The following is a 12385-nucleotide window of genomic DNA, read 5'->3' as shown; positions in this document are numbered from 1 at the left end:
ACAAAAATAAAATTTATATATGAAAAAATATCAGAATTTTTTAATAAAATAAAAGTTTTATGTACTTTTCATTTTAAAAAAATTTGCAAATGTAACTTAATAGGGTACAAGGAAGTCATGTGTTTTCCACATCAGCTTTTTAAAAGTTAATTTTGTTTTACGTTTTCTAGTTTTATATCTGTTTAAAATAAGAATAATCCTACATAAAAACTACTTCCGTTTGAAGAAACCCGTTCGCAAGAATCTCAAAAGCGGAAATTCAGAATATTGATAAAAATTTAAAAAAGTAATGATGATACATGTATGTATTGCCGCGTGTTCGCGGTTTGACCAGGATATTGAGAGACTAAAAAACAAAAAGTTTCTTATAAATACAGTTTATTACTCTAAAAACATAGAAAATAAAATAAATTAACAATAATAATGAATGTATGACATACAAAACCGTAAGTAAAATAAGGGCAAAATTTATTTAAATACAGTTAAATTATAAAAACCCGAACAATTTACTAAAAACGTCATAATGACCGCTAATATTAATAACTAATATTGCATTAACAACAACATAACATTAGAAAGGTCTAAAGTCATATAATTCAATCTTCTGCAAATATTATTAATTTACTGTCTACAGTAGAACTGCCCTCCACTTTATGAATGACTATAATACGGTCATTTTCAATACTGTTTACCAGTAACTCATCGAACAGCTTCCTGCATTTACCCACGGTCCATAATGGAATACTTGTGCTCATACTCTTCACTCGTTGTTAGCAAACGCTTACCGACATCGTCGTTACTGCAACCGCGTGTTATTCGGGCTAGCAAAAATATTCTGTCACCGTTTGTTATCACGACTACGCCGAATACGGCCTCGCAACACTAGTGATTCTCCACGCTGGTTCCTGGCAGCATTTATATCCCCCTGGCCTGTAGAACCAATACCCACGTTATCCCTTAATTGTTGAAGCGTAATAATTTTCATCGTCCGCGCCGTTACGTTTTCTCATAAATTCTTATTCCGGTACGGGCAACCCTTCTGGTGGAACAACAGCTTTTGGAGGTGCAGTTGTCTATATTGCAAAGCACAGATTGTTAAATGGAACTGTTAGTCTGAGAAAAGGATTCCTTTTAGTTCCTTCTGAATTCTTCTTTTCATTATTATTTTCTCGTTCTTTCTTCTTAGTTGGAGGAAATCTGTTAACGTGGTCCATTATACTGATCCTGTTAAAGTATAATTTTTTTAACTGGAATTTCCTCACCGAAATGGGTGTATTGTTTTTCTCATTTAATTACTTTGAATATCATTATGCTATATATCACTATAGTATTATAAACCGGTAGTATGTAATTTTTCAGTTTACAAAATTTTCCACTTACATCGAAAAAAGTAATTATGGTGTCTCCTCAAAAGGCTTTATGGTTGATGTTCTGAACATGTACTTCCTAATCCCACATAGATGGAATTTATGTAAAAGGAATTTATCAGTCTCTCTCATGTCTCTTTTACCATCTCAAAGAAAAAAAGGTTTATCAGTTGTGACATTTACACACCTGATAAAGGGGAAGATACCAAAGACAAGAGTAGGGGATGATTCCAGCTGTATCCTGACCATCCAGTTTTATCTCACTTGTCCATAATGGTAGTCATCTTTCTTCCTTTAAAACATTTGTAAGACGTAATGTTGGTTGTTGATAGATTACCTCAAATCATAACTGGAAATTAAGTTTTTATTCGCACATGAGATTCATTGCCATGAAGCAGATGTGCCACCATTTGTGATACCATGACATTTGATGCGATATCATTTTATTCTCAATTATGACATTCTAACTGGTCTCAAAAATTAAGCATAAACGTTTTAGAAGTTACTTGGTTTCAATTTTGCACATACTAAAAACAGTGAACGTTTAAAGAATAATTAACATTTTTATTTTTCAGAGCAGATTTAAATTTGGCTTTGTTTGTTTTAGATTAATTAATTTTTTTTTACTTTAGTTGATATAAATCATTAAAAATATACTCATGGAACTCAGTGCTTGAAGATGTGTAATTTGATTCTACTTTCATATTGTAATTATTCATGTGGATGAGTTTTTGATCTTGAAAATTCAGTTATTGACACCGCAAATGAAAATTTAATTAGAAATAAATAATTGTTACTATGATTTCAAGGAACTTGAAAAATAAAATTCTGTCAAAAAAGAAGTGAGAATATTAGAATTCAATATTAACCTGTCTACACATTTGTTTATTTTGAAAGCAACTGTGAGGACTCAGTTTAATTAAGTGTAAAATAATTTAAATTTTAATCATTACTAAAATCATATGAACACTTTAGTACTTATAGAGTTCACTTTACTGAATACTTAAACTTTTCTCATAAGAAATTGTTGATGATTAATAGAACCAGTCTTCAATCAACTTTTGGTTGGTTTTGTACCTCCTCCAGTAATAATTCATGTATTAAATGATCTGTTACAATTAATTGGCTGATCATCAATCACAATTAAGAATGTGCTAGTATATGTCGCACCCCACATGTTTCCTTACCACGATAAAAGAGAAGACCGATTTATTCCTCTTATATAAATTACACCTATGTAACTTTTTGAATGTTTTTATTACAAGGATTAGGATACACAGCTTTACCTGACTAGCACTTTAGACATCAACTAACTTGAGGCCATCAGGCAAGTAATAAAATCCTGGTGTGTAATTTACAGACAATCCCCCACCAACTCTTCAGAATCAAGAATCAGCTTTTTTTATGTATTTCATCATCCTCAGCTTAGATCCAGTCAGGTCAGATCTTTTTTTTTATTGTGGAGGGTCTCTATTCAAGAAGAAGTCATCGTAAAAATAAAAACCAAATCAATTCAGAGCATGGAATATCAAAAACTAAAATCAGAAGTAATCTAGGAATAATAAGGAATAAAAAATATGACAAATAGTTTGACTATTAATTGACAAACAATTCTCATAGTGAGAGAATTATTGTAGTCTGTTTAGATTCAAATTCTAAGTGGGCAACACAGTACAGGTTTATATTATACCCATCTTGTCAGTAAAAGATGGAGGTAGAAAAGATATGATAAGAAATAGATAATCTAATCAAATTTGTAAAAAGATATGAAAATTTGTTAGTAATGAGAGAAACTTAAATGCTATAATAAGAGAAGAACAAGAAGGTAAAATAGCAAATACTAAAAGTAGAGTATGGATTACATCAGGGGAATGAAAACAAAATGAGGATTTAAAAATGTTGCATTAAGTGTAAACCAGTGACTGCAAATCATCTTTTTAAAAAATCATAAAAGAAGAAAATATATTGGATGAAACTGAGAGATACAGGAAGATATCAATCAGACAGATTACATAATAGCTGAGCAGAGACTTCAGAATCAAACTATGAACTAAAATGTTCCCAGGAGCAGATTTTGACCAAAATTTAGTTATAGACTGAAGATGAATGATTTATGCAGATTTAAGGAGAATATTATGAAGTTAAGATCTACACAAATTGTAAGCATAGGAGTAAATAACAAAAAAGTTGATTCAGTTGAAAATTAATGGATATATTTAGAAAAATGTATATTTAAGATTGGAAAAGAAATTTTTTGAAGAAAAATAATGCTTTGTGGAAAAGGAAATGCATAGGTAACAAAAGATGTATTAGTACTGATAGAGGAGCACAGGAAGTATAAAAATTCTAAAGATGTTGAAGCTAGGAAACATATAATTCTTAAGAAATACAATTAATAGAAGGTGCAAAACAGCAGAAGAAGACTGGTTGATATAGAGATATTATACATAGGAAAATTAATGAAAACTTAGAAGATGAAAGTTATTATCAGAAATGGAAAATAATTTTTAGGAGGCAAGGAGAAGTTAACTGGCACGGCACTGGATCAGGTGCTGTGAAATAAATTGATAGAATATTTATTTAAAAGGGGAAATGTACCTGGTACACTTTTGTGGAAGAGTACCCACTATTATAAAAAAATATTATAAAGATGATGTTGAGATAATATCCTCCTTGGTGTAGTAACTTGATTAGGGTAATTACTCTATGTATTTACCACTGGCTCAAATAACAAATAAATATAGACATTTATTACTTCATAATTAGATATGATCCTTTAATATTTGAATGAATAATACAAGATTATGTATAACTGTACATAAATGCCTTTAATGATTCCATAAATGATATATTGTACATTGAGTCCATGAAGAATGATAGAAAAAGACTAACTGAATATCGTGCAGAGCTGGCTTATATAGTGTGTACAGAGCCGCTGAATCATCAGGAGTCGAGTGCATCCGAAAGGAGCTGTGTGAACTGTACAGTGCCGCTGAATCATCAGGAGTCGAGTGTGAACTGATAGAAAGACCTTTAAATTGTACAGTCCTTCTTAAATAAATTTTTAATAACATGCACTGACTCTGAACAGATGGTAAGTATTAACATTTAAATGTGAGATCTACCATACTGTTCATCTAACATTTAATGTATAAAAACACTAAGATAATTTGGAGGCAAATAAGATGCAATAGAAGAGTGCTGTGCAAAGAGTTCTAGATGAACCCAGTTAAGTTTCAGTAATATTGTTGTATCAGTACAAGGGAGCCCGTTCAGAACTTAAGACTAATCTTAGAAGGGAAGCTTAAGAGTACATCTACCTACGTAGCTTTTGCAAAGCCAGAAAAGGCATTTAATAATATATAATTAAAAAAAAAAAATGTTTAACATTTTAAGAAAAATTGAACTGAAATATAGGGAAACTTCATAAATATAATCTGACAAAAATCATATAGCTCAGATAAGAGAAAATGAAGAAAGGCAAGCTCTGATTCAGAAAGGAATGTTTCTAATATAAATTAAGGATCATAGAAATTTTCTTAGAAATATTTGTATGGCATGTAGTACTTTATGGTAGCAATACATGGAAAATAGCAGAGGTTTTGAAATGAGTTGTTGCAGGAAAATGTTGAAAATTAGGTTGATGATAAGATAGAAACTCAAAAAGCTCTTAAGTGAAATAGGAGAAGAGAGAAGTGTTACAATCTTGTAAACAGACAAACTGTAGGATATTATTAATATCTAGGGTTTTTTGGTTAATCTGGTGATAGAGGGATGTTTAAAGAGTAAAACCTGAAGAGGAAGAAAATGAATGGAATTTATAAAAGAGATAGCTGAGATAAGGTATACAAATTATGTTGAGGTTAAAATATTAGCACAGAAAAAAAGGAATGAATAGCAGTCAAACTAGTCAAATAACATAATTACAAAAAAAAAATAGTTCTTTAATCAAAGTTGGTAAGATATTTACTTGTATTGTATATTACAAACTGTTATTAATGTCAAAACAACTTGTAAGTGATTTAGAATGAACTATTGTAATGTACTTGCTACATGCTTCTAGTGAGTTTCACTATGACTATGAAATTCAAATCAAAATGAATAGATTATCACATGATATGCCATTCTTTCGTCTGAATCACTAGACCCAAAGTTTAATTATCAACATACAAGCATAGTATATGTTTACTGTATAACATTATCAAATGACTGTTTTATTTAGAACAGCAGAATGATTTTAGAGCTAATTTTCCTGATCATGCAATGACAAATAAATTATGTTGTTTATCATTTAATAACTATATTTAATGAAACAGGCATGTAACTGATCCTAACAGTTTCCTGTTGGTTTAACTTGATAATTAAAAATTGCCAATTGTTATTACATTCTCCTCAAAACTCTTAGTTGTTAGCCGAGATTTCTTTCACAGCATATTTCACAAAACTATATAAACCTTACAGGTTACAACCTGCTGACAAAAGCAGGACACAAATTTGAAGAATCTGACTTCATAGACAATGTTAGCTCTGTGTGTATTTCAGATGTTTCAAACTATGATTTTTGATCCTGCATGGTTTCAATCATTCTGAACACATTAATAATCAAAGCAGTAGAGCCTGAAGTTCTGAGAATCCCCTCATTTTCCAACAAAATTCATATTTTCTGAAAATCAAAAACTCTTGACCAAGTATAAACCAAGGTCTAAACTAAGACCTACTTTTTACACAGAGATTTTAATTAACAGATGAACATAATCAGGAAATTTTATATTGAAGTTTGTAAGCTCAATAAAAGAAACTGACAAGCGAGAATACTTTATTAACCAAGGTAGTATATGCCTCTCTGTTATTTCTATTAAACAGATAAAGCATGAATTTTTTTATGACTGTACTCTCTTGAAGGTGCTATGGCCTCCATGTTTTTCAGACATCTCATTCAACAGATTTCTAGTTTTCACATCATCTGAAAGACAATTTACTTAAAAAAACTCCCACACATTGGATAGATTGGAAAAAACTATCAGGAAAAACATCTCAGACATCAATCCACAATATATATATATATATATATATATATATATGAGCATATATATATCCACAATATATATGAGCAGAAACTAATGAGCTGAAACTAAATTATCACTTTAAGTTTAGCATTAATCAGTTTTGAGATTAACTAAAAAGACTGCATAAATTTAAAAGTAACATCTAGTTAGTTTATTTATCATATCAAAACTAATATTATAAATATTAATCAGATTACATTATAGTCTTGCACCAAAAATAATTACCAGTTAATAAATCATGGGGTTCTTTTTACAATTGTTGGTTAATTTTGAAAGTTGATCAGGTTGATTAAATTTTTATTTTTAATTTCCATGCTATTTTTTTTATTTATTTATTTTTTTAGTCTAAAGTAGGTGTCAAATTTTTTTAATTATTTTGTTTATGCTACATAGCCTTATCATACCAAAATATTAAGGAAATAACTTATTTTTAAATATACTTTGTCTTTAATACTGTCTACTATATGTTAGAACTTTTCATTGTTGTTTGATCCTAAGATAATTGTTATGCTTGATTCTTAATCATAAACTCCATTTCTATTCTAAATTTATAACAGTGAATAATTACTAATTAATTTTTTTGTTATTATTACTTCTTTTTCATTTATCTAATTTATTTATTTGCTTACTGGCCAGTTGGGCAAGCAAAGTGAGCCCTAAAAAATAAATTGCACAAGCTTGTGGATGGGAATATGAAATGGAAATTTTGTAGCATATGAAAAATGTCATGCCTAACTGAGATTCGAACCCAGGACCTCTAGATGAAAGGTCAAGACGCACTCCACCATGGAGATTGACTAAATTTAGAGATGAAGTTTTTAATACATATATTTGTAGTGTGTGAGTGTATGGTATTAACATAAAGAACAAACTTAACAGATTGTAAATATTCCACTTTATATATGGTTTATCTGAACTAAAATTTGGAAAAACCAATTTAGTAAGAAAACTGCTTATTACAATGAATAAGTAAGAAATTGTTTACTTAACACTTAATTCTGACATCATTAGATTTCATATTCATTGTTTTTAATGAAAATCTAAAAGCATTTATTTAAAAGTGAATTGATTTTCTGTATATAAAATGTTAAATATGATGTTATCAATACTTATTTATGTGTGTGTGTGTGTGTGTGTGTGTGTGTGTGTGTGTGTGTGTGTGTGTGTGTGTGTGTGTGTGTGTGTGTGTGTGTGTGTGTGTGTGTGTGTGTGCGTGTGTTTAATATGATAACAGTTAAACAGTTACTAACTCCATTTAAAAAGTTTTTTACATTTTTTTAATTTACAAGATTTTTTAAGACTTTTTTTATAAATTTGCATAACAATTTTTTATTGTGTCGACATAAAGAATGAAATAAAATTATTTATTGTGTGACAGTCAGTAATATCCACCATAATTCTCTAAAAGGAACTTTATAAATAGCTTTGACAATTTCTTTGGAAGAAGAAAAATTTCTACTTAATCTAAAAGTTATTTATAAGCCAGTTATTGAGCTAACTTTCATTTTTGACACCTTATGTTTTATACATGTCTTTTCTCATATAGTTTCTAATCTCTCAATCTGTTATTAGAAGACTAACCAGAGAAAATCATCAAATGGTGATGCTGATTGTTATTTTATTATCACATGAATACTGATGCCTTGTAAAGAAAACAGATAAGACTGGCCACCCCCCCCCCCCCCCCCCATAAAAAAACTCCCACACATTGGATAGATTGGAAAAAACTATCAGGAAAAACATCTCAGACATCAATCCACAATATATATATATATATATATGAGCATATATATATCCACAATATATATGAGCAGAAACTAATGAGCTGAAACTAAATTATCACTTTAAGTTTAGCATTAATCAGTTTTGAGATTAACTAAAAAGACTGCATAAATTTAAAAGTAACATCAAATTTGAAGTAAGCATTTTTTAGTTATTTCTGCTCTTCTTAAGAATTTATTTTTTATAAAATTAACCATTTAAAGTGTTCAAGAAATAGTAACTTCAAAAATACACACAAAGAAAAAACTATGAATGGTTTATAGTTTTTGAAATAAAATAGGCAAAAACAGTTTATAAAAAAATGAAAATCTATAATTAGATGTTTATTTTAACACAGGTAAAGGTGATCATTAGATATTAAGAAAGTCTATAAATATAGAAACATAAAAATGAATAAAGAATAAAAAAATCATGTAAAACATTAATAAAAATTTGTGCCTGTATCTATGAAGTATTATAATATGTACATATAAGTAACACAATGTAATATTTTTCAGTTTTCTTAACTGCTTCATAAATATAGGAACAACTTTTTAATTTATAGATAATCTTTCTTTTACATATATCTATTGCTGATTACTGCCTAAGATTCAATGTGCATTAGTTTTTCATTATTCAGAATGCTTTTGATTTTTTGTAAACACTTCTTGAGCATTTCTCTTTGCTATTTTATTTCAAATACAGAAAAAAGAGTTACCATTGACTAATTTGATATAACAATTATTCTATAAGTACACGTGAATAAATATTTTTGGTGTTTTGCAGTTGAAGTGCTCTCTCTCTCTCTCTGTGTGTGTGTGTGTGTGTGTGTGTGTGTGTGTGTACATGTAAACACATACATATACAGAGTCAATCCAAAATTAATTTGTCGTACATTATAATTAATCATAGGAATTATTTACATTATGCATATTTATAATAATTCTTTCAGAGTTTTCTTATTTTGAGGATAGTTAAATTTATACCTATTTTTTTATTTAGATAGCTGTTAATTTTTTTTTTTAATTTTTCTAGTCATACTTCTGAGAAGTAAGTGTCAAACTATTTTTGATACTCTGCATTTCCTTTTTCCAATATTTAGCATTTTGTATTATCTCAAAACAAAACTTAAAATGACTAAAATACAGTAAATGGTTTGTTATTTATTCAAAATGTAATATGTTAATGCATAGAATTAACACAAATAATATGAATTGTATAAATAACCAAATTTGACAAAACAACATAAATCTGTAAACGTTGCACATCTCAGACATGTTATTTTATTATCCACATAGTTAGTAAGCAAGGGACTTTGCAATCATCACAGATTAGGTATCATTACAACACACTGATGAAAGAGGTGAATAAAAGTTCCAAAAATATCTTTTAGAAGTAAATATCTATGTATTTGAAAAGTAAGTTTTTTTATCTTGAATTCATTAGTAATATAACAAATTCAGTAGCAATAACTAAAACAAATATTTAATTAAAATAAACTTTTTATAACAACCTTTCTTTCTTTCTTTCTTTTTCTGTTTAGCCTCCGGAACCACCATAAGGTATTACTTCGGAGGGGAATGAGGCTATGTATGAATGTAAATGAAGTGTAGTCTTGTACAGTCTCAGGTCGACCATTCCTGGAATACGTGGTTAATTGAAACTCAACCACCAAAGAACACTGGTATCCATGATCCAGTATTCAAATCCATATAAAAGTATTATACTACCTTTACTAGGATTTGAACCTTAGAAATCTCGACTTCGAAATCAGCTGATTTGTAATTATGAATTAACCACTAGAACAGCCCGGTGGGCTTTACAACAATCTTTACTTGACTGTAACATTACTCTGGTATATATTCTGTCTTTTTATGCTTTTGTGTATCTTCTGCATATGTTATTATCTACATGGAACCATTAGGGGGATGACACCCACCAATGGGGTCAGCTCCAGCTATAACTCAACCATCTCTATCCTATTAAACCTACTAGATCTACTAGCCACAATGTTTGTTTCTGGAATTTCTTTTTCTTTATAATGTTATTTATCTTAACATAATATTTTCAGGACATCTGATAGGAGATAGCTGTTACTCTTGAAAATTGTGCAGTCATTCCTGAGAAACCTGTATCCTGTGCCAAGGTTTTCAGTAAAGTGATTTCCTATTGCCCTCTTCATTGTTGAATATATCTACAAAAATGCAGGAGTTTCTTCATTAAACCTACCAAAACACAGGAGGTATTCAGTCATATGAGTAACATCTTCTCTCTATTCACCATAAACTGTCTGTGTAATGATCATTACTAATTTCATGGAAAACAACTGTGTTTATATAGTATTACTTATCTCAGGTGTTTTACTTTTACTTCAGCCATAAGAAACACTGTGGCAGATAGTATAAAACAACAAATTAATGTTTTTTCTGTAGAAATAATGCCTTATATAAGGCATGCCTTCTGCCATTAAGGGAGTTCATAGTAAATCATGTATTTGAATTATAAAAGTATTTATGGAAAAGAGGATAGTAAAAAACAAAAAAATTACAATTATTATTATTGAATATTAAACAGCTGTATGGTTTGTATTATGAAGGAGCGTTATTAGGAAGTTTATATTTAATATCTATAATTTTATATTATTTAATTATTTTTTAAATATTTCTATGATTTTGTCTATGTTTATTATATGCCTTTGTCTCTTTAAAAATTATATACCTATTTGTATTTCAGATTAGATTAGGAAGTTCAACCGAAAGGCATTTTAATCATAAGATTCACGTGACAAGAAGAGGATCCCTAGAAAATTGCATACGAAGCCTCCAATCCCTAGACAACTGCATACAAAGCCTTCATTTATTGGAAAACACCAAAGCAACAAAGCTTTTCTGGAGGAAAGTAATTGAGGAAGACGAGATCAGAAATTACAAAAAGAGATGGTTGGGAATAATACAAATTACCCATGATGGAATACAGCATAAGATAAGCAATCCTACCTGGAAGATGGTTGCAAGATCCTATCAAGGCACCAGAGCACTTATCACTCACAAGAGGGCATTTTATCCAGGAATACATTTTTACTTGAGGACGTTTCGGGGTGGGCAGGAAGTACTTTTACACTGTAATAGATGCAGTTTAATCATATTCTACTGCTGCCAATTCTCACCGCTTACTGCTGCTGGAAAAGGCAGGGATCGTAAAAGGGATCGCTGACATCATTACGTTTCAGCAAGACGGTGCTCCAGCGCATTTTCCATTGAATATCCACAGACGCCTCAATGAAATTTTTCGGAATCGCTTGATCAAACGCGAGTCAGAAGAATTACCGGCTCCATCGCCTCGGCCAGCAAGAAACCCTGACCTCACCACATCTGATAATGCATTCTGGGGTTTTGTAAAACAAGAGTTTCGAAAACGCAGATACATCAACAACAAGCAGCTGCAAGACCCTGTTCGGTCTGCATTTGAAATGATCACCCCCTATATGCTGTTGTAGCTGAACAATTGGACGTGGAAGAGCGTACAGCTGTGCTTTGAACATGGTGGAATCCACACAGACGTTTTAGATCCACAGAAGGTCCTAATAATTTCATAACTAGCAAAGGGGCTTCCCACCAATCCTTACAATTTGATACTTGTGTTTATTGTTTTCAGAACAATTAATTCTAGATCGCTAATGTGAACCATTTATTAAATTGCACAAACTGTGTTTGTGCAATTTATGTTTATCCTTATATATATGTTTATCCTTGATAATGAACATCATACAGTAATATTAATTATGTAACAAAACACTTAAAACAGATACTAGAAAATATACAAAAAAAATTGTTACAATGTGATATCTTACTTATCATTGAATTGCTTTATCAAACTCTGTTGTCCACAGTACTTTTAATGCACTTACTTTCTATAAATTTATTTATAATCACTTATACAGTATTCTTATTTTTTTATCACTTTTATAGTGAAATTTTAAAATCTCAGAGTATAATTTGACTCAACTTCTATATCAAGGTTCATTTTAAAGGTTGTTTTGGGGGATTAAGCAGTGAACAAATCTGCTGAACAAATCGAATTAAAATTTTTAAGTCATTATACTAATAAATAATATACTTTAGTTGTTGCTTATTTCAAGGCTGTGGCAAGAGCAACAAGCTCAAGAAACACATATTGTTAGTTCCGGAGAAT

General features: G+C 29.9%; 1 protein-coding gene across 1 annotated transcript in view; it reads left to right on the top strand.

Moving 5' to 3' along the window:
- The first annotated feature begins 5046 nt into the window (after nucleotides 1-5046).
- LOC142331457 (putative methylmalonate-semialdehyde/malonate-semialdehyde dehydrogenase [acylating], mitochondrial) overlaps nucleotides 5047-12385 on the top strand; it is a 247944-nt gene continuing 240605 nt past the window's right edge. The window contains exon 1 of the mRNA XM_075377381.1: nucleotides 5047-5053. The gene's annotated coding sequence lies outside the window, so the exon portion shown is untranslated. The remainder of the gene's footprint in view (nucleotides 5054-12385) is intronic.

Source organism: Lycorma delicatula, chromosome 10, assembly GCF_047948215.1.
Source record: "Lycorma delicatula isolate Av1 chromosome 10, ASM4794821v1, whole genome shotgun sequence".
NCBI classification, from domain to species: Eukaryota; Metazoa; Arthropoda; class Insecta; order Hemiptera; family Fulgoridae; genus Lycorma; species Lycorma delicatula.
Note: the sequence above shows the minus strand (reverse complement) of the source record. Positions and strands in the feature narration are given on the sequence as shown.